General features: G+C 40.6%; 2 non-coding genes across 2 annotated transcripts; both read right to left on the bottom strand.

Moving 5' to 3' along the window:
* Nucleotides 1-10775: 10775 nt before the first annotated feature.
* Nucleotides 10776-10882, bottom strand: LOC144999137 (small nucleolar RNA R71). Its single transcript, XR_013660658.1, has one exon. It is a non-coding gene; the product is annotated as a small nucleolar RNA R71 (small nucleolar RNA).
* An 8005-nt stretch (nt 10883-18887) lies between these two features.
* On the bottom strand, nt 18888-18994 carry LOC144999155 (small nucleolar RNA R71). Its single transcript, XR_013660675.1, has one exon. It is a non-coding gene; the product is annotated as a small nucleolar RNA R71 (small nucleolar RNA).
* Between the last annotated feature and the right edge of the window lie 8019 nt (nt 18995-27013).

Raw genomic sequence — 27013 nt, 5'->3', positions numbered from 1 at the left:
AGGTTGGGCAGAGAGTGATGGGCAGTACAGAGATCGTGATTCAGACGACAGAGCAGATACAGCAGGTTAGGCAGAGGTTATTGACCGCCCAGAGCCGACAAAAGAGTTATGCGGACAAACGCCGGTCCGAGCTTGAATTTCAGGTCAGCGACTTCGTTCTCCTGAAGGTTTCTCCTTGGAAAGGGGTGATCCGGTTCAGGAAGAGGGGTAAGTTGGGGCCCCGGTTTATAGGTCCATTTCGTGTGGTTGCAAGGGTAGGCCGGGTAGCCTATCGGTTGGAGTTGACAACAGAGTTGGGTCAGATTCACGACACTTTTCATGTGTCGCAGTTGAGGAAGTGTATAGCCGATGAATCGGCAATGGTTCCGTTAGAGGATATTCAGGTAGATGCGAGCCTGAATTATGCCGAGAGACCAGTGGCCATCAGGGATCGGAAGATCAAGGTTCTGAGAAACAAGGAGGTACCTCTGGTGTTGGTTCAGTGGCAACACCGGAGGGGATTAGAGATGACCTGGGAGCCAGAGCGTATGATGCAGGAGCAGCACCCGGAGCTGTTTTTAGAGCGAGACTTCGAGGGCGAAGTCTAGTCCAAGTGGGGGAGAGTTGTAATAGCCGGATTTTATCAGGTATTATGTTTGTTGTATTTTGTTGATTTGTGAGGGGGACTCGGCGAGTTAGAGCTCAGACTCGCCGAGTAGGGACGCGGATTTGGACGCAGGATCGCGCCTGGACTCGACGAGTCCAGGATATGGACTCGGCGAGTCAGCGCTGTGTAATGAAACCCTAATTTCTCGGGTTTGAGACTTATTTAAAGGGCCTAATGGCCGTCATTTGTGCTCACCAGCCCCTTGAGTGAAACCCTAATCGAGTGTGAGCATTGGAGCTAAGTAGGAGGCCATTATTGACCTTGGAGGTGCCATTGTTGCAAGGAAAGAAGAAGAGCTAGCCAAAGGAAAGCAAGAAGGAGCCACTTCTGTGGGTTTGGAGTCTAGAGCATCACTTTTGTGGTAATAAATCCGAGTTACCTTCTTGTTGTTGTTGTTTATCTAGATTTAGGGTTTGTTGAACCCTTTTATGGCAAGATTTGGTGTTCTTTTGGTCCCTTATGAGGTTGGAACCATAGATCTGGACCCTTAGAGGTCCAGAGTGTCCCTTTACCCAAGCTTTTTGGGAATCAATGGAGCCTTTGGATTGGAATCCTCATGCCTTAGGTCAAAAATGCCATTATTGGGTTATAGGGTGTGTTATGAGCACCAAGATAGGAGCTTTACGTGATGAATCAGTCGAGGGAGGCCAGATCTATAGTTTTTGGAAGCAGATCTGACCTTAGAAGCGAGTTAGAGTGATTGCATGGCATGGACTCGCCGAGTCTGTTCATCCGACTCGGCGAGTAGCTTGAAGATTGCCTTGGGACTGCTCAGCGAGTGGTCCAATCGAGTCATAGGTAGACTCAGTGAGTCAGGGTGAGTTGGAGAGGGATGACGAGTGGACTGAGTCAAACTTGGACTCACCGAGTTGTCCTTGAGACTCGGCGAGTTGAGTCGGGGTGGCCCTGCGATTCATTCAGGTGAAACTCGTCGAGTAAAAGGGGGGATACTCGACGTATAGTAAGAGGATCTCAGAGGGTTGGTGAAAACGTCTAGACTCGCCGAGTCGCCATGGGACTTGCCGAGTCCGGTCAGAGATGACCGTTGACCGTTGACCAGAGTTGACCTGTGTTGACTTCTTATAGTTAGTCAACTTAAGAGATATAAAGTATTAATTAGAAACATATAACATTATAGGAGGATTAGAGCTCGGAGGATCGAGCACGAGGGATTTCCAGGATTCGTGAGATACCGAGATACGCGAGGTGAGTCTTCTCACTATACTATATTACCTTGAGTAGGTAACCTGAGTTATGTGATAGAGTATTGTATGCTATGTATGTTATGTGTTGTACTGCATTATTTCTATGTGAGTTATGTAGTGCATGTTTATCAGAGCTAGAACCTGAGGGTTCACAGGGTTTGGGTGCACGGACCCACATAGTTATAGCCTCGAGTGGCTAATATGTGTTATATGTGGTATTTTGGGGAACTCACTAAGCCTTGTGCTTACAGTGATTGATGTTATTGTTTCAGGTACTAGTGACGACCGCGGGAAGGCACCGGCTTGATCCGTACACACACACTCGGAGTTTTTACATTGTGATCTTGGGATTTTGTATTGACCTATTTTGGATAATTAATATGGTTGTTTGAAGAATATTAATTGAATTATGTTTTATAAGAAAATTGAAAAATTTGTTTTGAAATTTACAGTGTTACACGGTACCAAAGACATCATCCCAAAGTTAAAAGTAAGGAGTGAAATGAACCGAAATGAACCGAACGTTCGGTCTATTTCAGGTTCGGTTCACATGGGAACCAAAATGAACCGAACGTTCGGTCTATTTCGGGTTTGGTCCCATAGCACATATTTTCGCTCAATCTAAAAAAGGTATTGTCTATGTTTGTACACTTTTGTAAAGCTGTTTTCCAAAAGTCCAAAAATATTTTTTTTAGGAACCGAAATGAACCGAGCGTTCGGTTCATTTCGGGTTCGGTTCAAATATTTATTTTCTTTATTATTACTTATTCTGTTTTGGTTTTTCTCTTTTGTAAAGTTGTTTTCCAAAAATCCAAAAATATTTTTTTTAGGAACCGAAATGAACCGAGCGTTCGGTCCATTTCGGGTTCGGTTCAATTTTTTTATTACTTATTTTGTTTGGTTTTTCTCTTTTCAAAATCTTAAAATCTCCAAAAATATTTTTTTCTCATTCTTGTTTAAATATAGTTAGGATAGGTTTGGTTCTCACACTTTATATTAACTAGTTAAGCATCCCTAGAAGCATGCTGTTGCATGTTGTCCAAAGCCTCAACTGATTTTGAATAAAAGCCTTAATGACTAAGTATATACAAACCTTGTCTTCCCAATAAGGCTGCTCCATTTATTCTAATCCTGAGCTACCTTACTCTTTTCTCATATGGGTTGAGAGTTTACTGCTTGGTCACTATTTTCAGCAGAGGTACTATCGCTTCTCTTCACCACCTTACTCTTCTCCATCATATTTCGGTCCCATATCGTAACCCTTGAGACTCTCAGAATTAACCACTGAGGTTTATGGTTCCAAAATCTTTGTGTTTATGATCTAAGCCACGTGTCAGTACGTGCTTAGTGAAACCCAAAATTCAATACCTAACATGAATTGACGGTCAACATGAAATCTCTTTTTGGTTGTGCGATTCTTATGAATTTGTTATTTACCATAACATTTCTTCCCTTAGAATCCAATTTAATTTTTTTTGAGATTTCACCATCATATATCTTCTCCAAGTCACAATATCTATTATCCATCCTACTTGTTCAACAGACCACATCGGTCTCACAAGTACTTCATTTAGTCTCGGTCTTATGTCAAGGTCCGGGATTCTAAACTGAAGCGAAAGCCACCCTTTTAAGCCTTACAAAAAGATGTCTTTCAACACTTCTTAGAAAGTGATTGATCGTAATTCAACGGGAATCTATACAAACACTTTAAGGTCTCTCTTGCCCTTGAAGAAAGTGATTCGTGCCCGGGATCAACTGTTTTGTGTCTATGTTGACATCACTACTTCCCATATATATCTCGCTTTATTTCCTTATCTTTCACACTCTATGCACAAAAATCTTTGATTTTCCAAAATTCTCGTTCGGTTACCTTATAATCTTATGTTTAGATGACAGCTATTTAACAGATAAGATGCTGACTCAGCCGACAAAGTAATGGCCTCAATAGTGAGGTGACGGGCACGCGTGCAAAACGGAACAGTTCTTCTCTCTCATGCGTAATCATCGGGGGTGCCAACCATCGCGCTTCAGTCAAATCCGAAACCGTTTCATGTATCAAGAAGATTTGGATGATGATCTTTCTCTTTCCTCTACCCATGGTATAAAAGGAACACAACTGCTTCATTCCAAAATTATCACAATCAAAACTCAAACGAGCAAAATCAGGCGATTTCTCATCTACTGGTCATCATCTTCTACCTTCAACAATGGCGGATTCTTCATCAGTTCAGGAAACCTCCCCCCGCACAAATATTCTTCCTATCCGCGCTCAACAAAGCCTGGTGATTGATCTCAACCCTAAAGCTTACAAGAATTATATGTATCCCATGGTGGAGTTCCTCAAATACTCTCCATTGATGCTCGCTCTTTCCAAGGTCGAGGTTGTGGTGATGGAATGCCTTTCCCAGGTCTTCTCCACAACCCATTATGATAGATCAGTGGATCGCATCTACTTTGATCTTCTTTCTCACAAGACCTCCATCTCCAAGCAACGATTCTGTTGGCTCCTAGGTTTTGAAGCCGATGAATCTAGGGTTAATCCCGATTCCATCACCGTCGGGCAATTATTTTCGATGTTCTACAACATGGGTTACACGGAGATTCTCACAACGATCACCAAGTTCAAGAAATCGTGTCTCCCTCCTCCATGGAATGGTTTCTTCACCATTCTGTTCAAAGGGCTCTCTGAGCGTAGTTCTGGTTCTGATGGGGCCAGCAAATTGTTTATGACCATTCTCTATGGTCTATATCACGGCCTTAACCTCGACTATGGCTCGGTTCTATGGCAGCAACTCATTCAGAGCCTAGCCTCCTCCTCTCGCCACACTGAGGTATCCTACGCCAGGTTCTGGATGCTCATCACCAAGTGGGCCATGGATAAACTTCATGTTCCTACTGTTGCAGGTTCCCTTCTCTCCACCATCAGCGTCTTCCACACCACCAAAATAATTGTCACCGATCCGACAAAATTTTCTTTCGTCGGATCCATTCTGGACTCTATGTCCGCTGGGGTGTCCAAGGAGAGCATCATAATGAAAGCCTAAAAGGACTTTCGTCCTTCGGGCCCAAGGGAACTTTCTGCTAAAATGGTTCAGTCCATTAATGATGCAGATAAACCTACTGCTAGAGGGAAGAAACCCGAGCAAAGGAAGATAAAGAAAGCAGCAAAGGGGGCAAAGGGTCCTTCTCCTAAGAAGCGAAAACCCTCAAAACCTGATCTTTCCCCACCAGCGAAGAAGAAGAGAGTACAGCCCAAGAGAAAACTTATTCTCTCTTCTTCCTCCAGCGATTCGGAAGAGAACCATTCTGACTCAGATGAGTCAGCTAGAGGTGAAACACCGCCTCACTCGCCTGGTCATGAGGTACATGTTTCATCAAAACCTCCTTCCCCTTCTCCTATACCCACCTCTTCCATTCCCATCATAACCTCCTCCATTTCCATTCCCTCCATATCTAACCCTATTTCTATTCCCCCCATAACTTCCTCTAACTCTCTTCCAACCACAACAACCACCCTTCCCCCACCACTTTTCACAGAAGCCACCACAACTACCACCCGTGAGGTTCCAACCAACGTATCTGATACGGGGGTTTCTACTTCACAACCCGAACCTACTTCTCTGCTCCCGAACCCACTATCACTACCGAACCACCAACCGCACCCTTATCTCCCACTCCATCTGCTGAAACTGAAACCTTTTTGGGAGGGGATGATACCGTTTTTGACTCTATCTACTACAGCCCCTATCAACTTCAGAGTGATGATGATGATGCTCCGGTCACTAAAAAGCACATCAAGGAACTCCATGAGAAGATTGACAATCTTGTGGCTTCTTCCTCTTCCTCAACATCTCACTTTTCGGAGGCTGCCATTTAGGGTATGGTGGAGTCACTCTCCAAAGCACATGAAGCCTCTATCAGCTCAACTGTTGCTGCCATTGATAAATCCACAAAGGCTAGTGCTGTTGCGACCGAAAAAGTCGAAAAACTATTTCAAGACGCCCAGATCTGGTTGGAGTCTTTACAGGCGGCATTAGAGACAAAAACTAAGAAGATCTGCACCGTTGTGGAGAAGCTGGTCCATTCCTTCGAAACTGAAAAAGACCAATTTGCCAGCTTTCGCCAAAAACTCAAAGAAGACAATCACTCATTTCATTCTTCGGTTGCGGATCGTCTTCTTTCCTTCCAAGCCACTCTTGCCGCCGAATCTATCAGCAAGGAAGAGCTTGCCCGAAATTCTTCCGAGCTTACCTTGGCAACTCATCAGCTCTCCAAAGCCGAGAAGGAGATCGATTCTCTTTGGTCTGAGAAAGCTGTGGTCAAGAGTTGTGTTTCAGATGTCCACGGAGCTCTGTCTAACATCATTGAAGTGCATGATCCGATTCTCAACTATTCGGTGAGGCGTAGTCTTGCAGAGAAGCTCGCTCCTGCTCTTGCCCTGCTTAGCCGTATTGAAGGCATTCCTTAGCAGGAGGACCATCCAAAACAAGGTGGAGAAAAGAAGTCCACAGCTCAACAGAAACCCCCTCCAAGTTCCAAAGCTCAAATTATTCCATTTTCATCACTTGTCCCTCCGAAATCACCCAAACCAACATCTGGTCCTTCATTAGGTTTGAGTGCTCAAACCAAAGCCAAACAAATTGCCGTCGACAGTGATGAAAGTGATGATCAGGAAACGATTGTCAGCTTAGTCAGGAAGCAGACCAGAGAGAGAGAGAGAGAGCTGGATGAAAATGCTCGCATCGTTAGGGAAGCCGAGGCCAAGGAGAGGAAGATAAAGGAGGCTCATGATCTCCTTGAAAGCAGGAAATCTTTGTTTCCTCCTTGGACTCTTGAAGTGCTTATCAAAGAAGCCATTGAGTCCCCTTGCACTCTGTGGCTAGAACCGGTCATCTCCTTAGACCGTGCTAATTCGGTCGATTCCCAGTTCGACATGCCCCTAACCCGAAAGGCCTTCATCTTCCATGCGTTCGCTCATATAGCTGAAGTTCCCCATCCTCAACCGAAGGTGGATAGGGAGCTTATAGACTATTACCTGAGGACTGCTCAACCTCAGTACTAGACTTGGAGCGCACAGAAGATAACCAACGTTCGGGTACTCAAGCCTGTTCGTGAAGGTAATTTCGTTAATGTTAGATTCAAGGTCTTGAGGGGATCTGAAAAATATGAGCATTCCATCTCTCTGGCTGATCTTCCCAACCTCAACCCTCACGATTGGATTGTCTTGCACAACATTCTTCTTGTCAATGAAGCTGAATATGGTCCGATCATAGACCATTTCAAGAGAATGTTAGTTTGCTATATTTTGGAGGTGGCTAAGCTTGATCAAGAGGTTGCTAATGTTCTGAGGAAGAAGCCCATCATCACTCCAGTCGGTTCTGCAAGCGATATAAACCGAATGAAGATGGGAAAGATTGATCCGAAACAGAAATCAGTCATGTTCACCAGAGCAGAAGTTCAGAAATGCCTGTTTGCTTTGGCTGACAAACATCTCTACACTACTACCTGTCTGGAGCATGTTCTGGGTATAATCAATCGTTGCAAGAAGAACTCGGATAGTGATAAAAAGTACTTCAATGATATGATAAACTGGTACATTCACTTCCGACAAACACTTCTTGCTATCATCCCCTGCCTGTTCAAGACCATCAAGAAAGCCAATGCTGCGGGGGTAAGCAAGTTGGAGTGAGGTCTCACCCCAATTGACGCAAAGGGGGGGATTATTTGGTACTTGGTGTTGCGTCTTGGGCTCGCTTCCTAGCCCATCTTTTATGCGGTATGGGCCTGTCCATCCGTATCTTATTTTCTAGGGTTTGTGTATTAATAGATGTTTTCATGCATCTTTTTAGTAACTGATAGATCGGGTTTTTTACGTATAATTTAAGAAGATATCTTTTTGTAACCCTAGAATCGTCTACATCGGAAGTTCTTTATCAAGCTCTGCTGAGGATTGAACGTTCTAATCATTCAACACATTCAAATCAATTCTTGAGTATTGTTTCATTGCTTTACATTCTTTATATACGTATTACAAAGATCTAATCGATCAAAGAGAGTTTTCATCCCAACACATTTTAAATGAAATAATAACTTTAAGTACAAGATATTCTTGTACTTTTGCTTGTATTCCCCCCTGAAAACATTGAAAACATGGAAAACGTAGGGGTATGAACTCAACAGTCGAGAAGTGTGTCAGTTGGATGCTAAGTGTTAGTTCTAGGCTTGAGAACACGCGAGGTTCCTATGTAATATGAAGAGATACATAATTGTATCTAATTAGACTTTGAACCACTAATTAGATAAAACAATACACGCTGAGACGTGAAAACACTTCATTTTAAGTGTTAGGAGTGACCCGGGTAGCATCTAAGGGTGTGTATGGCTTGAATATGGAGTTTTCTCTTCAAGAGTAAACTTTTAAGGGATTTTTCAGCCCTAAGACCATGTCCCCATAAGTTTACAGATGTAAACTCAAGGTGGGGGTGTTCTTGGGTGCTTAATGGTCTTATAACTCTTGTTGGGTAACGCTAGGCTTGGTTTTAAGGCATTGGAAGGTAATTTGAACATCATAAGGACCATTTGAGGAGTTTATGGCAGTAAACTAGGAGTTTACAGCTGTAAACTCTTATGTACCCAATCATATTGTGTTTTGGTGGTCCTAGGTCAATCACAAGTGTTTCAAGTGCATAGTAGAAGCCATGGAAGGAAGTTTGGGCAACAATTGACCACCTTATAGGAGTTTACGGCCCAGGTACCATTCCTTGGGGGATTTACAGCCATGAACTCCTAAGAGGATGGTTTCTTGCATGTTTAAGGTCCCTAACACATTGGTGGATGATTCTAGACTTTATTATAAGGCTTAGGAGGTGCTTAAGGGGCATTTTATCACCTTTAAAGGGGTTTATGGCCTGTGAAATGGTGTTTATGGTTCAAGCATGTGCTTGGGCCGTAAACTCTTGTTTACCCCTCGAATGATAAGATTTAGGTGTTCCAAGTCCAGTATTGTAAGCCCCAAAGTCATATCTAGGCTCCCAAAGTGGTTTGGAAGGGTTTTGAGGCTCAAAAACCCCATTTATGTGTGTTTGCGGCTTAAAGGTGTTCCTGGTCCGTAAACACATGTTTTTGGGCCTATTTCATGATTTTGCCACAAATTTGAAAGCTAAACATGTTAATCTATGAGCAAGGATGGATAACTTACCGATTTGGAGCTTAAATTGGGTGGTTTTTGGATCAAACTTGAGTTTTTAGAGAGAGAGAGTGGAAAAGCTTCAAATGAAGCCCAATCAACTTTATATATGGTTCAGGTTTGAGGCTCGGTGGAATTCTACACGATACTAATTTTAGTATAACCTCGCATGATATTGTTTGTTTCTCTAATTGCTTGATTGCATGTTTTGTGTAGCTTAGTGACCATTAAACTGCGTGAACTTGTTTATCTAATGATTTAGTGAACATTGAATTGTTAGAGCTAGGACTAACCACTCTTAGTTAGTAATTAGAATAAATAGAGCTTAGTTGTGCTAGAGAACGTGTATTGTGACCATAATTGAGTTTATATCACAAATCTTACATAGCATATATACATTCATAATTAGTTACATGTTTAATTATGTGTGAACATACATGGTTTGACATGAATTAGTTAATTATTGGTAAGTTAGAACTAAATTACTAATATAACTAAAAACCAACTTAATAATCCGTAATCATTAGCTAGCCATAAGGGAGAAGTGGATTCAAACTAAACAAGAGTGTGTTTTTATTTATTGAAATTGATTTAACTTCATCTGATCTTGTAAAACCAGATAAAACCCGTTTTAAACTTCTTAATAAATTAGGTTAATTTAATAGTAAATATATTAAATTAGAACACCGTTCCGTGTGATCGACACCCGAGTTACCCAAGCTATACTGTAATCTGACTAGGTACACTGCATATAAGTGCATAGCTAGTTAAGTTTGTTAGGTTATAAATATTAAAACTAGTGAGTACTTTTGTGCACATCAAGTTTTTGGCGCCGTTGCCGGGGAACGGCTTAGTTTTTAGCTTATTTATTTTCATTAAATTAATCGATCCTTCTTGTGGAGTAAAAAAACAACAAAAAGTTAATTTTTCAGCAAAATAAAATTTTTTCTGTTAATCACAGAGTCCACGACGTGGACATATACTGGCCACGACGTGGAACGTTAAAAAAATTAATTTTTAGTTTGTAGTTAGTTTTTATTATTTTAGTTCAGTTTCAGGTTTTTAGTTTAGCTAGTTGCAGGAGTTCATGACCAGAAGCTCAAACACACACTTGGTGCCACCACTTGAAGATCCCGAGTCTGCACTTCACAAGAAAAAGACGCCCTTACAAGAATTAAAGTCAACCTTTCCTAGGAAGTCGGGAAAGAAGACAGGAGAGTCAAGTTCATTCGCGTGGCACAAGAGCAATCTTGAGCATTTAGATCATATGCCCGTCCAAACCGAGTCCGAAAGCGATACCGAGCCGGAATTTGAAGAACACACGAGCGAACCCGAGAACGAGCCAAGGAACTAAATGGAAGCAATTGAAGAGATGTCCATGGGAGCTTACAAGAAGCGGATTCGAGAAGATGTGGGTCCCGGTTTAGTCCAACCCGCAATACCTGCCACTTCCACATTCGAGTTGAAGGGACACATATTGACTGCACTGAAGGATATCCCATTTTTTGGGAAAGATCATGAGGATGATTTTAAGCATCTAGATGAAGTCAACGACATTGCAGATTACTTCAATGTCCCAAACGTCAACAGAAACACAGTCTTGCTTAGGATGCTTCCCGTCACTTTCAAAGGAGCTGCTCATGTGTGGTTAAAATCACTTCCACCGGGTGCCATTACCACTCGGGCTCAAATGCGTGAGCAATTCCTGGACCAGTTTTTCCTGCCATCCAAGATAGCCAAACTCAAGAAGGCAATAGCCAAATTTGAGCAACAGACGGGGGAGTCGTTATACGAAGCATGGGGGCGGTACAACGGCTTGCTCAGACATTGCCCTCAGCATAATCTAAATGTGCAACAAGAGATCTTAATCTTCTATGATGGGGTCAATGTTATGACGAGACAACTCCTTGGCTCTCAAGGACCATTAACAAAGAAAAATCCAAGGGAGGTCAAGAAGTTGATTAAAGAATTTGCGAAGCACTCTCACGAATACCACAACCCTAGGCAAGATGGAATCAAAGGTAGTGGAGGGGCCCAATCTAAAGACATAGCAGCTGTAATGGCAATGTTGAATAATATGGATCGAAGGATAACACAAATGGACCAGTCAATACATGCCATAAGAGTGGGTTGCGAGAGATGTAGTGGTCCACACTTGACCAAGGACTGCAATGTAGATGAGTTTGGGAACAGGAAAGCTCAAGTGTGCTACTATAGTGGGGATAAATATGATGAGGACTGGAGGAAACCAAAGAAGGAGTGGCTACCATATGAAGAGTATAAGAAGCGCAAAGAAGAGAAGTATACGCAGACAGGTCGAGGCTTTTATCAAAAGGAGCAGCCACGAGCCGAGAAGAAACTCGACCTAGAGACCATTTTGATGAAGTTTATGGAAGCTTAGGAAAAGAGACACGATGCCATTGATTCTGCCATTATGGAACAACAAACTTTGATAAAGAATCAGCAAGCTTCCATCCATAACCTTGAAATACAATTTGGTCAACTAACCACTCTAGTTCAGGAACAATTGTCCCTGAAGAATCCCGAAGTAAAGACCCAATCTCACGTAATGGCATTCGATATTGAAGAAGAAGCAATCTCTGAGTTCCTGGAGGCATTGGAAGAAGAACCACACCAGCTCGATCCAAAACCAAAGAAGTTAAAGTTCGAAAGTGAAGAAGTTGCTGAACCAGCTTCGCCACGATGTGGCACCCTAATGGCCACAACGTGGCGCATGTCTGATAAAAAATCCTTTGAGTCCGTTCTAGCTTATCAGCTACCTTTGCCATTTCCCACCTGGGTCGCACTTAGTCCACTGGAGAAGGAGCATTTAGAGTTTGTAAGGCATGTAAAGGGAATCTCAATTAATAATCCCTTTGTCGAGTCCTTATCCAAAGATCCTGAGAACCAGAAATTACTACAAGATTTGATAGACACTCGAAGGCAATTAAAGAAGCAGTCTACAGTGATTCTAAGTGAACAAACTTCAAAAGCTGTGTTGGGAGAAACACCAGAAAAGATGGGAGATCCTGGACGCCTGACTCTTCCATGTGAGTTTGGGAATAAAATAAAGGTTAATGCTTTAGCCGATTTTGGGGCTAGCATTAATTTGATGCCTTTTTCATTTTATCAAAAACTGGACATTCAGAAGATGACGGCAACAAAAATGAAGATTCACATGGCGAATCGTTCAGTGATACAACCCCGGGGAATAGTGGAGGATATTTGGGTAAAAATTGTAAAATTTGTTTTTCCAATAGAATTTGTAGTCTTGGACATGAAAGAAGATCCGGATGTTCCAATAATCCTTGGGTGTACATTGCTTAACACTACTGAAGCTCTTGTTGATATCCACGAGTCTAAGCTCACTTTAAGGGTTGGAGATGAACAAGAAGTTTTTGGGATAAAAGATGACTTTCAAGAAGATAAAGAAGAGTTGTTCACAATTAATGAAGAGAATGAACTAGAAGAACTGGAAAAGCTTATGGAAGAAGAGATAAAGGCAGTTCATCAAGTCAACAGGACAAAACCGTGGGCATCTGTTCCATACTTTATTGAAGTCATAGCTTACAAGAGTCCGCCTTCTTGGGTGAGCAAAGAGGATGAGAAAATGACAAGTGATGAAGAAGAGGTCACTTCAAGAGTAACAAAGTTGGTGGTGAAAGAAGAGGAGGATGCTATGGAGTGCAAGGAACAAACTAAGGGCACAAAACGTAAGCTTGAAGAAGAGGGCAAAACTAAAAAGGAGAATTCAAAGAAGGCATATAAAAGCCGAGTTCAACCTTACAAGCGGCGGTTCAAGGAACAAAAGATCTTAATGGTGGATTCTTTAGAAGATTCAACGTAGAAGGCACGGAGTCCGGCTCAAGACTCCAAGAAAAAGAAGCGCTTCTCGGGAGGCAACCCGAGTTTGGTTTGCATTTTCTTTTCTTTTAATTTTTTTCTTTTTAATTAGGAAAGACATCAAGTCATCATCTAATAATTGATAATTAGTAAAGAATTAGCTGTGGGGAAAGTTGATTAATGAATGAGATGCAAAGTAGTTAGTTAAATAGTGAGATTTTATAACCATTTGCAATCAGGCAGTTTCCACGATGTGGGCATAGCCAGCCACATCATGGGTCAAAATGAAAAAAAAAAACGGGATTAGATTATAGTTTTAAAGTCCACGGCGTGGGCATAGCCAGCCACAACACGGCCTTTAAAAAGTAAGGGGGGACCAATTCCTTAAAACCCTTTGACCAATATCCTCATTCCCCACTTGATACTGCCGCATGAACGGGAACAACAAAACCCCACAACCAATTTCTTAAGCTACTTCCAATTTCCTTGCAAGATCTTGCCAATTAATCTACTTGGTATGTGTTCTACTCATTATTTGTAGTTAGTACTTACAATTTCAAAATTTCATGGTTAGGGATTATGTGATTCACGAAATTGTTTGGAACTAGTTGTTGATTCTAGGTTGCATGTCCCTTAAATGTCCATAGGAACAAACCCCAAACATTAATTTTGGTAGAAACGGCATACAAAAGGACCGATCCAAGAACTGTGACCGACTACGGTCCATGACGTGGCGTAGCCTAGCCACGTCGTGACTTTTGGCAGACAGCTTAAATTGTTTTAATGTTTTGGATGTTTGCTGTTTTGGTTTGATTGTGTATGCAGAAATGGGACCACGACGAGCTGTTCCACAGGACGAAAACCCACTAGATGTACCAAGTATACATCCGTTATACCAGTTTCCTCAAAACATTCCCCGACCATTGTTAACTACTTACGAGAATCGACTTGGATTGCTCTACAATAGGGAGTTTGTAATAGCCCCAATTATCGATTGGGGATGGCTTGGTGGAGTGGGTATGGTAGCTGAGTTGGAACGTTATTGGTCGAAGACATATGTTGGAGATCAATTTTCTTTCACTTGTCACGGGTGGAGGAATTTATTTGCCATTCAAGAACCCGTGTACCGCGAATTGTTGGTGGAGTTTTTCTCTACCGTATGCTTCGAGGAATGCACTATTGATTTTACCTACAACCGGGCACTTGTGTTTCGTTTGGGTGGTGTTTATAGAAAGTGTAGTCTTAGGGAATTCGCTTGGCGTATGGGCCTTTATACCGAAGTGGAGACGCAATCTCCGTTTTTCATACCGTTCTTGCTTGGATGCGTTCGGGATTTTGCTCCCGGCGTTATGGATGTGCAATTCTGGCCGGGCATTTCTAGCCACGAGTACAACACTCGTGACTCGAGTAAGTCACATATTCGGAATCCTGTTTTCCGATTTTTACACTGCCTTATCACTTTTTCAATCAATCACAAGCATCATGGTGATAAAGTCCCCATTCACAATCTGTTTTATTTATGGACTCTTATTACTCCGGGAGTTTGCTGTGATTTACCTTATATGTTGGCAAGGTTTATGGGGAAGAAAGCGCCAAATTCTAGGTCCAGGAGCCCGATTACAGGGGGGCATTTGTTTACTCGTCTTGCTAGGTCATATCATATTTTGGCCCATGACTTTGTGAGGAATCTTACTCGATTCCCGGACACATATTTGACCATTCAAGTCTTGGGAGTTATGCGAGCGGTGGTGAATATTGGGGGTCGTTTTGTGATACCACCAATAGATGATGAGCAAGAGGAGGCGCAGCCAGGGCAGCAACCACAAGCCAGACCGTGGCATCGGAATGTTCGAGCTAGAGGTGAAGTCGAGAGAGAGCATGTTGCTTTGCAGTATGTGCAGGGAGTGCCCACCGACCCTCAGAGTCGGGTGGGAACGTATTTGGATAATCTACGGGGGCATTCCATTTACCATACCCAGCTTCCTGAGGGTATTTATTCGCAGTTAGGTGTGACCCGACCACCTTCTTTGCCACCACATTATCCTTATTTTCCGACATGGGAGGAGCTATGGCATCCGCAGAATGATGGGGCAGGGCCAAGTGGAGCGCAAGATTAAGATGATGATTGATTTTATTTTCTTTTTACTTTGTTTTGTTTTTGGCCAGTTTTTAGTTTTTAGTTTTTTTTTTTTATGTTTGAATTTGGTGTGTAATGTACAACATTATTTAACTATGATGTTACTATTTCTTTTGGGTTTTTCCATTTTTTCAGATTAGCATTGGAATTCTAAGGAGCATATAAGGCTAACTTTCGAGTCGTGTCGAAGAAGCTTAGAGTTGTGAGTTGGAACCCACAATTCAAGATAAGTGTGGGGTATATTAGTAGGAGAGAGATTATAGTTGGGAAATATATTTGCATACAAGCGTAGTAAACCATTTAGCCATTGGTCAAGTTGCTAGAGTAAATGAAACAAATAAGGCGTTTTCTGCTGATATCCAGTTTCCACGACATGGAATCCTTACACCACGTCGTGGCGCTTATGCAATTTGAAGAAATTAAGCAGTCTGTTGTTTGCGTTTTCATCTCATGTCACGACGTGGTGCTCTTTGCCAAGACGTGTCTCGTTTTTTTTCCCACATTTTTACTTACTAGCACCCACTTTGAAGAATTGAAATTTCGAGTCATGTTCGTGGTTTATTTACATATTCACCCAGTTCTACACCAAGTTTCTATTTTTGGAAGTCCATATTAAAGATGCACGTTTTCCACAATTTTGGAGAAGCTCACGCCACTATCCCTGGGGAGTTCATTCCTTTTTCTCCCTTTTCTTTAATTTTGATTTATTTTTATGCATACAACGAGGGCATTGTATGGTATAAGTGTGGTGTAGGGGTAGAAAAAGTAAATTGCTAGATAATCATAGAATTTGATGGTAATAACTGGAATCTAGTAATAATAACTTGAGTTAATTGCTAGTGTTATGTGGGATAATCCGATGAAAGTTCAAATGTTTAGTTGAGCCAATACACATTATAGTGCATTTGTGGCCTCCCTTATTTTAGTGAAATCATGGAACAAAAACATAACCCCGCTTGGTTTGAGGGATGCAATATGTTTAGCAGCCTAAACCTAAAATGTATCTAGGAAAATTATTATCATTAACCAATAAAGGTTGAGGTTGAGCGCCTCTACTTAAGCATGTAGGTTTTGAGTGAAAAAAAGTGAGGTACATGTAATATATAAAAAAACAAGAGAATTACGAAAAAAGTATGAACTATTTTTGGAGCATCAAAGTTAAAGTGTGAAGTTCAAAAGATCAAAATTCCAAGAAATTCAAAAGTTGAAGATACCAGAAATCAAATCAAATAAGGTGGTAAATTCAAAGAAATCAAAGATCAAATGTCAAAGAAGTGAAGAATTCCAAAAGAGCTTCATATTGGTATCATATATTGTAATTGTAGATTATGTATGCTTAGGTTGCTCAAATAAAAATACCTTGAGGATAAGGAGGTTTTCTGCGGATGGATTCGGAGGGTTGCGTAAAATGAGCATTGTTCGGAAAAAGTGGGCGAGTGTTTATGAAGATTATGAGTATTTAAAGTATGGGGGGTACTTTAGGAAAATTTTAGACACAAATGCATGCGTTGAGGTCTTGGCATAATGGCTGAACTAGAGTCGGATGGTTCTGTGTGGTGTTAGTAATTAAGAATTAAGTTTAAATTTGCTTGAGGGCAAGCAAAGCCTAAGTGTGGGGTATTTTGATATTGCCATATTTATACCTATTTTTAGGCAATATTTAAGTACATTTTTATTAATAAGTTGATAAAATGTTTAGAATAATGATACTTATGACTTTAAATTGTTATTTTCAGTCAATATAAAGGATTTTTGAAGAGAGGGACCAAAAGTGACAATATGTCGAACATAGGAGACTTGAAAGACAAGAAAATAATAAAATCACGATAGATACTGAATTCACGACGTGGCGATGAAGCCCACGAAGTGGCATGGGATTTCTAGAAGATAGACATCGTGACACGGTGGGTTTCCTTAGAGGATACGCATTACTTGAAGCCCACGACGTGGCACAGCTGGCCACGACGTGGCGCGGGTTTTCGGAGAATAATTAAGTGCTCCTGCTTATTACGAGAGAGAAGCTTTTGGGCAGAAAGAAAGGAGTTCTAGGAGGCGATTCAGAGAAGAAGAAAGGTTCTGGAAGAGGCTTTCAACACCTGAAAGAATAGAGGTTATTATTCTAGTTAATTAAGAACATGTCTTTCATTATTTGTAGCTGTGTTGGTTTAGTTGCTATGATGAGCAGCTGAATCTAGCTACTCTTGTTTAGCTAGATGAAGCTTTAAACTTATGAATAGTTCAATGTTTATGGTTTAATTTTAGTTGGTAAAAATTTCTTGTGTTTGATTTGTATAACCTAGCATGATATTGTTTGTTTCTCTAATTGCTTGATTGCATGTTCTGTGTAGCTTAGTGACCATTAAACTGCGTGAACTTGTTTATCTAATGATTTAGTGAACATTGAATTGTTAGAGCTAGGACTAACCACTCTTAGTTAGTAATTAGAATAAATAGAGCTTAGCTGTGCTAGAGAACGTGTATTGTGACCATAATTGAGTTTATATCACAAATCTTACATAGCATATATACATTCATAATTAGTTACGTGTTTAATTATGTGTGAACATACATGGTTTGACATGAATTAGTTAATTATTGGTAAGTTAGAACTAAATTACTAATATAACTAAAAACCAACTTAATAATCCGTAATCATTAGCTAGCCATAAGGGAGAAGTGGATTCAAACTAAACAAGAGTGTGTTTTTATTTATTGAATTTGATTTAACTTAATCTGATCTTGTAAAACCAGATAAAACCCATTTTAAACTTCTTAATAAATTAGGTTAATTTAATAGTAAATATATTAAATTAGAACACCGTTCCGTGTGATCGACACCCGACTTACCCAAGCTATACTGTAATCTGACTAGGTACACTGCATATAAGTGCATAGCTAGTTAAGTTTGTTAGGTTATAAATATTAAAACTAGTGAGTACTTTTGTGCACATCAAGTTTTTGGCGCCGTTGCCGGGGAACGGCTTAGTTTTTAGCTTATTTATTTGCATTAAATTAATCGATCCTTCTTGTGGAGTAAAAAAACCACAAAAAGTTAATTTTTCAGCAAAATAAATTTTTTTCTGTTAATCACAGAGTCCACGACGTGGCCACATACTGGCCACGACGTGGAACGTTAAAAAAGATAATTTTTAGTTTGTAGTTAGTTTTTATTATTTTAGTTCAGTTTCACGTTTTTAGTTTAGCTAGTTGCAGGAGTTCATGACCAGAAGCTCAAACACACACTTGGTGCCACCACTTGAAGATTCCGAGTCTGAACTTCACAAGAAAAAGACGCCCTTACAAGAATTAAAGTCAACCTTTCCTAGGAAGTCGGGAAAGAAGACAGGAGAGTCAAGTTCATCCGCGTGGCACAAGAGCAATCTTGAGCATTTAGATCATACGCCCATCCAAACCTAGTCCGAAAGCGATACCGAGCCGGAATTTGAAGAACACACGAGCGAACCCGAGAACGAGCCAAGGAACTAGATGGAAGCAATTGAAGAGATGTCCATGGGAGCTTACAAGAAGCGGATTCGAGAAGATGTGGGTCCCGGTTTAGTCCAACCCGCAATACGTGCCACTTCCACATTCGAGTTGAAGGGACACATATTGACTGCACTGAAGGATATCCCATTTTTTGGGAAAGATCATGAGGATGCTTTTAAGCATCTAGATGAAGTCAACGACATTGCAGATTACTTCATTGTCCCAAATTTCAACAGAAACACAGTCTTGCTTAGGATGCTTCCCGTCACTTTCAAAGGAGCTGCTCATGAGTGGTTAAAATCACTTCCACCGGGTGCAATTACCACTCGGGCTCAAATGCGTGAGCAATTCCTGGACCAGTTTTTCCTGCCATCCAAGATAGCCAAACTCAAGAAGGCAATAGCCAACTTTGAGCAACAGACGGGGGAGTCGTTATACAAAGCATGGGGGCGGTACAACGACTTGCTCAGAAATTGCCCTCAGCATGATCTAAATGTGCAAAAAGAGATCTTAATCTTCTATGATGGGGTCAACGTTATAACGAGACAACTCCTTGACTCTCAAGGACCATTAACAAAGAAAAATCCAAGGGAGGTCAAGAAGTTGATTAAAGAATTCGCGAAGCACTCTCACGAATACCACAACCCTAGGCAAGATGGAATCAAAGGCAGTGGAGGGGCCCAATCTAAAGACATAGCAGCTGTAATGGCAACATTGAATAATATGGATCGAAGGATAACACAAATGGACTAGTCAATACATGCCATAAGAGTGGGTTGCGAGAGATGTAGTGGTCCACACTTGACCAAGGACTGCAATGTAGATGAGTTTGGGAACAGGAAAGCTCAAGTGTGCTACTATAGTGGGGATAAATATGCTGAGGACTGGAGGAAACCAAAGAAGGAGTGGCTGCCATATGAAGAGTATAAGAAGCGAAAAGAAGAGAAGTATAGGCAGACAGGTCGAGGCTTTTATCAAAAGGAGCAGCCACCAGTCGAGAAGAAACTCAACCTAGAGACCATTTTGATGAAGTTTATGGAAGCTTTGGAAAAGAGACACGATGCCACTGATTCTGCCATTATGGAACAACAAACTTTGATAAAGAATCAGCAAGCTTCCATCCATAACCTTGAAATACAATTTGGTCAACTAACCACTCTAGTTCAGGAACAATTGTCCCCGAAGAATCCCGAAGTAAAGACCCAATCTCACATAATGGCCATCGATACTGAAGAAGAAGCAATCTCTGAGTTCCTGGAGGCATTGGAAGAAGAACCACACCAGCTCGATCCAAAACGAAAGAAGTTAAAGTTCGAAAGTGAAGAAGTTGCTGAACCAGCTTCGCCATGACATGGCACCCTAATGGCCACAATGTGGCGCATGTCTGATCAAAAATCCTTTGAGTCCGTTCCAGCTTATCAGCTACCTTTGCCATTTCCGACCTGGGTCGCACTTAGTCCACTGGAGAAGGAGCATTTAGAGTTTGTAAGGCATGTAAAGGGAATCCCAATTAATAATCCCTTTGTCGAGTCCTTATCCAAAGCTCCCGAGAACCAGAAATTATTGCAAGATTTGATAGACACTCGAAGGCAATTAAAGAAGCAGTCTACAGTGATTCTAAGTGAACAAACTTCAAAAGCTGTGTTGGGAGAAACACCAGAAAAGATGGGAGATCCTGGACGCATGACTCTTCCATGTGAGTTTGGGAATAAAATGAAGGTTAATGCTTTAGCCGATTTTGGGGCTAGCATTAATTTGATGCCTTTTTCATTTTATCAAAAACTGGACATTCAGAAGATGACGGCGACAAAAATGAAGATTCACATGGCGAATCGTTCAGTGTTACAACCCCGGGGAATAGTGGAGGATATTTGGGTAAAAATTGGAAATTTTGTTTTTCCAATAGACTTTGTAGTCTTGGACATGAAAGAAGATCCGGATGTTCCAATAATCCTTGGGTGTACATTGCTTAACACTACTGAAGCTCTTGTTGATATCCACGAGTCTAAGCTTACTTTAAGGGTTGGAGATGAACAAGAAGTTTTTGGGATAAAAGATGACTTTCAAGAAGATAAAGAAGAGTTGTTCACAACTAATGAAGAGAATGAACTAGAAGAACTGGAAAAGCTTATAGAAGAAGAGATAAAGGCAGTTCATCAAGTCAACAGGACAAAACCGAGGGCATCTGTTCCATACTTTATTGAAGTCATAGCTTACAAGAGTCCGCCTTCTTGGGTGAGCAAAGAGGATGAGAAAATGACAAGTGATGAAGAAGAGGTCACTTCAAGAGTAACAAAGTCGGTGGTGAAAGAAGAGGAGGATTCTATGGAGTGCAAGGAACAAACTAAGGGCACAAAACGTAAGCTTGAAGAAGAGGGCAAAACTAAAAAGGAGAATTCAAAGAAGGCATATAAAAGCCGAGTTCAACCTTACAAGCGACGGTTCAAGGAACAAAAGATCTTAATGGTGGATTCTTCAGAAGATTCAACTTAGAAGGCACGGAGTCCGGGTCACGACTCCAAGAAAAAGAAGCGCTTCTCGGGAGGCAACCCGAGTTTGGTTTGCATTTTCTTTTCTTTTAAATTTTTTTCTTTTTAATTAGGAAAGACATCAACTCATCATCTAATAACTGGTAATTAGTAACGAATTAGCTGTGGGGAAAGTTGATTAATGAATGAGATGCAAAGTAGTTAGTTAAATAGTGAGATTTTATAACCATTTGCAATCAGGCGGTTTCCACGATGTGGGCATAGCCAGCCACATCGTGGGTCAAAATGAAAAAAAAAACGGGATTAGATTATGGTTTTAAAGTCCATGGCGTGGGCATAGCAAGCCACGACACGGCCTTTATAAAGTAAGGGGGGACCATTTCCTTAAAACCCTTTGACCAATATCCTCATTCCCCAATTGATACTGCCGCACGAACGGGAACAACAAAACCCCACAACCAATTTCTTAAGCTACTTCCAATTTCCTTGCAAGATCTTGCCAATTAATCTACTTGGTATGTGTTCTACTCATTATTTGTAGTTAGTACTTACAATTTCAAATTTTCATGGTTAGGGATTATGTGATTCACGAAATTGGTTGGAACTAGTTGTTGATTCTAGGTTGCATGTCCCTTAAATGTCCATAGGAACAAACCCCAAACATTAATTTTGGTAGAAATGGCATACAAAAGGACCGATCCAAGAACTGTGACCGACTACGGTCCATGACGTGGCGTAGCCTAGCACGTCGTGACTTTTGGCAGACAGCTTAAATTGTTTTAATGTTTTGGATGTTTGCTGTTTTGGTTTGATTGTGTATGCAGAAATGGGACTACGACGAGCTGTTCCACAGGACGAAAACCCAATAGATGTACCAAGTATACATCCGTTATACCAGTTTCCTCAAAACATTCCCCGACCATTGTTAACTACTTACGAGAATCGACTTGGATTTCTCTACAATAGGGAGTTTGTAATAGCCCCAATTATCGATTGGGGATGGCTTGGTGGAGTGGGTATGGTAGCTGAGTTGGAACGTTATTGGTCGAAGACATATGTTGGAGATCAATTTTCTTTCACTTGTCACGGGTGGAGGAATTTATTTGCCATTCAAGAACCCGTGTAATGGGAATTGTTGGTGGAGTTTTTCTCTACCGTATGCTTCGAGGAATGCACTATTGATTTTACCTACAACCGGGCACTTGTGTTTCGTTTGGGTGGTGTTTATAGAGAGTGTAGTCTTCGGGAATTCGCTTGGCGTATGGGCGTTTATACCGAAGTGGAGACGTAATCTCCATTTTTCATACCGTTCTTGCTTGGATGCGTTCTGGATTTTTCTCCCGGCGTTATGGATGTGCAATTCTGGCCGGGCATTTCTAGCCACGAGTACAACACTCGTGACTCGAGTGTGTCACAAATTCGGAATCCTGTTTTCCAATTTTTACACCGCCTTGTCACTTTTTCAATCAATCACAAGCATCATGGTGATAAAGTCCCCATTCACAATCTGTTTTATTTATGGACTCTTATTACTCCGGGAGTTTGCTGTGATTTACCTTATATGTTGGAAAGGTTTATGGGGCAGAAAGCGCCAAATTCTAGGTTCAGGAGCCCGATTACAGGGGGGCATTTGGTTACTCGTCTTGCTAGGTCATATCATATTTTGGCCCATGACTTTGTGAGGAATCTTACTCGATTCCTGGACACATATTTGACAATTCAAGTCTTGGGAGTTATGCGAGCGGTGGTGAATATTGGGGGTCGTTTTGTGATACCACCAATAGATGATGAGCAAGAGGAGGCGCAGCCAGGGCAGCAACCACCAGCCAGACCGTGGCATCGGAATGTTCGAGCTAGAGGTGAAGTCGAGAGAGAGCGTGCTGCTTCGCAGTATGTGCAAGGAGTGCCGACCGACCATCAGAGTCGGGTGGGAACGTATTTGGATAATCTACAGGGGCATTCCATTTACCATACCCAGCTTCCTGAGGGTATTTAGTCGCAGTTGGGTGTGACCCGACCACCTTCTCTGCCACCACATTATCCTTATTTTCCGACATGGGAGGAGCTATGGCGTCCGCAGAATGATGGGGCAGGGCCAAGTGGAGCGCAAGATCAAGATGATGATTGATTTTATTTTCTTTTTACTTTGTTTTGTTTTTGGCCAGTTTTTAGTTTTTTTTTTTATTTTTTTTATATTTTTTTTTTATGTTTGAATTTGGTGTGTAATGTACAACATTATTTAACTATGATGTTACTCTTTCTTTTGGGTTGTTCCATTTTTTCAGATTAGCATTGGAATTCTAAGGAGCATATAAGGCTAACTTTCGAGTCGTGTCGAAGAAGCTTAGAGTCGTGAGTTGGAACCCACAATTCAAGATAAGTGTGGGGTATATTAGTAGGAGAGAGATTATAGTTGGGAAATATATTTGCATACAAGCGTAGTAAACCATTTAGCCATTGGTCAAGTTGCTAGAGTAAATGAAACAAATAAGGCGTTTTCTTGTGATATCCAGTTTCCACGACATGGAATCCTTACGCCACGTCGTGGCGCTTATGCAATTTGAAGAAATTAAGCAGTCTGTTGTTTGCATTTTCATCTCATGTCACGATGTGGTGCTCTTTGCCACGACGTGTCTTGTTTTTTTTCCCACATTTTTACTTACTAGCACCCACTTTGAAGAATTGAAGTTTCGAGTCATGTTCGTGGTTTATTTACATATTCACCCAGTTCTACACCAAGTTTCTATTTTTGGAAGTCCATATTAATGATGCACGTTTTCCACAATTTTGGAGATGCTCACGCCGCTATCCCAGGGGAGTTCATTCCTTTTTCTCCCTTTTCTTTAATTTTGATTTATTTTTATGCATACAACGAGGGCATTGTATGGTATAAGTGTGGTGTAGGGGTAGAAAAAGTAAATTGCTAGATAATCATAGAATTTGATGGTAATAATTAGAATCTAGTAATAATAATTTGAGTTAATTGCTAGTGTTATGTGGGATGATCCGAGGAAAGTTCAAATGTTTAGTTGAGCCAATACACATTATAGTGCATTTGTGGCCTCCCTTATTTTAGTGAAATCATAGAACAAAAACATAACCCCGCTTGGTTTGAGGGATGCAATATGTTTAGCAGCCTAAACCTAAAATGTATCCAGGAAAATTATTATTATTAACCAATAAAGGTTGAGTTTGAGCGCCTCTACTTAAGCATGTAGGTTTTGAGTGGAAAAAAGTGAGGTACATGTAATATATAAAAAAAAGAGACAATTACAAAGAATGTATGAACAATTTTTGGAGCATCAAAGTTAAAGTGTGAAGTTCAAAAGATCAAAATTCCAAGAAATTCAAAAGTTGAAGATACCAGAAATCAAATCAAATAAGGTGGTGAATTCAAAGAAATCAAAGATCAAATGTCAAAGAAGTGAAGAATTCCAAAAGAGCTTCATATTGGTATCATATATTGTAATTGTAGATTATGTATGCTTAGGTTGCTCAAATAAAAATACCTTGAGGATAAGGAGGTTTTCTGCGGATGGATTCGGAGGGTTGCGTAAAATGAGCATTGTTCGGAAAAAGTAGGCGAGTGTTTATGAAGATTATGAGTATTTAAAGTATGGGGGGTACTTTAGGAAAATTTTAGACACAAATGCATGCGTTGAGGTCTTGGCATAATGGCTGAACTAGAGTCGGATTGTTCTGTGTGGTGTTAGTAATTAAGAATTAAGTTTAAATTTGCTTGAGGGCAAGCAAAGCCTAAGTGTGGGGTATTTTGATATTGCCATATTTATACCTATTTTTAGGCAATATTTAAGTACATTTTTATTAATAAGTTGATAAAATGTTTAGAATAATGATACTTATGACTTTAAATTGTTATTTTCAGTCAATATAAAGCATTTTTGAAGAGAGGGACCAAAAGAGACAATATGTCGAACATGGGAGACTTGAAAGACAAGAAAATAATAAAATCACGATAGATACTGAATTCACGACGTGGCGATGAAGCCCACGAAGTGGCATGGGATTTCTAGAAGATAGACATCGTGACACGGAGGGTTTCCTTGGAGGATACGCATTACTTGAAGCCCACGATGTGGCACAGCTGGCCACGACGTGGCGTGGGTTTTCGGAGATTAATTAAGTGCTCCTGATTATTACGAGAGAGAAGCTTTTGGGCAGAAAGAAAGGAGTTCTAGGAGGCGATTCAGAGAAGAAGAAAGGTTCTGGAAGAGGCTTTCAACACCAGAAAGAATAGAGGTTATTATTCTAGTTAATTAAGAACATGTCTTTCATTATTTGTAGTTGTGTTGGTTTAGTTGCTATGATGAGGAGCTGAATCTAGCTACTCTTGTTTAGCTAGATGAAGCTTTAAACTTATGAATAGTTCAATGTTTATGGATTAATTTTAGTTGGTAAAAATTGCTTGTGTTTGATTTGTATAACCTAGCATGATATTGTTTATTTCTCTAATTGCTTGATTGCATGTTCTGTGTAGCTTAGTGACCATTAAACTGCGTGAACTTGTTTATCTAATGATTTGGTGAACATTGAATTGTTAGAGCTAGGACTAACCACTCTTAGTTAGTAATTAGAATAAATAGAGCTTAGCTGTGCTAGAGAACATGTATTGTGACCATAATTGAGTTTATATCACAAATCTTACATAGCATATATACATTCATAATTAGTTACGTGTTTAATTATGTGTGAACATACATGGTTTGACATGAATTAGTTAATTATTGGTAAGTTAGAACTAAATTACTAATATAACTAAAAACCAACTTAATAATCCGTAATCATTAGCTAGCCATAAGGGAGAAGTGGATTCAAACTAAACAAGAGTGTGTTTTTATTTATTGAATTTGATTTAACTTCATCTGATCTTGTAAAACCAGATAAAAACCCTTTTTAAACTTCTTAATAAATTAGGTTAATTTAATAGTAAATATATTAAATTAGAACACTGTTTCGTGTGATCGACACCCGACTTACCCAAGCTATACTGTAATCTGACTAGGTACACTGCGTATAAGTGCATAGCTAGTTAAGTTTGTTAGGTTATAAATATTAAAACTAGTGAGTACTTTTGTGCACATCAAGTTTTTGGCGCCGTTGCCAGGGAACGGCTTAGTTTTTAGCTTATTTATTTTCATTAAATTAATCGATCCTTCTTGTGGAGTAAAAAAACAACAAAAAATTAATTTTTCAGCAAAATAAAATTTTTTCTGTTAATCACAGAGTCCACGACGTGGAGATATACTGGCCACGATGTGGAACGTTAAAAAAATTAATTTTTAGTTTGTAGTTAGTTTTTATTATTTTAGTTCAGTTTCACGTTTTTAGTTTAGCTAGTTGCAGGAGTTCATGACCAGAAGCTCAAACACACACTTGGTGCCACCACTTGAAGATCCCGAGTCTGCACTTCACAAGAAAAAGACGCCCTTACAAGAATTAAAGTCAACCTTTCCTAGGAAGTCGGGAAAGAAGACAGGAGAGTCAAGTTCATCCGCGTGGCACAAGAGCAATCTTGAGCATTTAGATCATACGCCCGTCCAAACCGAGTCCGAAAGCGATACCGAGCCGGAATTTGAAGAACACACGAGCGAACCCGAGAACGAGCCAAGGAACTAGATGGAAGCAATTGAAGAGATGTCCATGGGAGCTTACAAGAAGCGGATTCGAGAAGATGTGGGTCCCGGTTTAGTCCAACCCGCAATACCTGCCACTGCCACATTCGAGTTGAAGGGACACATATTGACTGCACTGAAGGATATCCCATTTTTTGGGAAAGATCATGAGGATGCTTTTAAGCATCTAGATGAAGTCAACGACATTGCAGATTACTTCAATGTACCAAATGTCAACAGAAACACAGTCTTGCTTAGGATGCTTCCCGTCACTTTCAAAGGAGCTGCTCATGAGTGGTTAAAATCACTTCCACCGGGTGCAATTACCACTCGGGCTCAAATGCGTGAGCAATTCCTGGACCAGTTTTTCCTGCCATCCAAGATAGCC

Source organism: Lactuca saligna, chromosome 5 (assembly GCF_052625555.1).
Source record: "Lactuca saligna cultivar CGN05327 chromosome 5, ASM5262555v1, whole genome shotgun sequence".
Taxonomy (NCBI): Eukaryota; Viridiplantae; Streptophyta; class Magnoliopsida; order Asterales; family Asteraceae; genus Lactuca; species Lactuca saligna.
The sequence above is the reverse complement of the archived record's forward strand: the minus strand, read 5'-3'. Positions and strand labels throughout refer to the sequence as shown.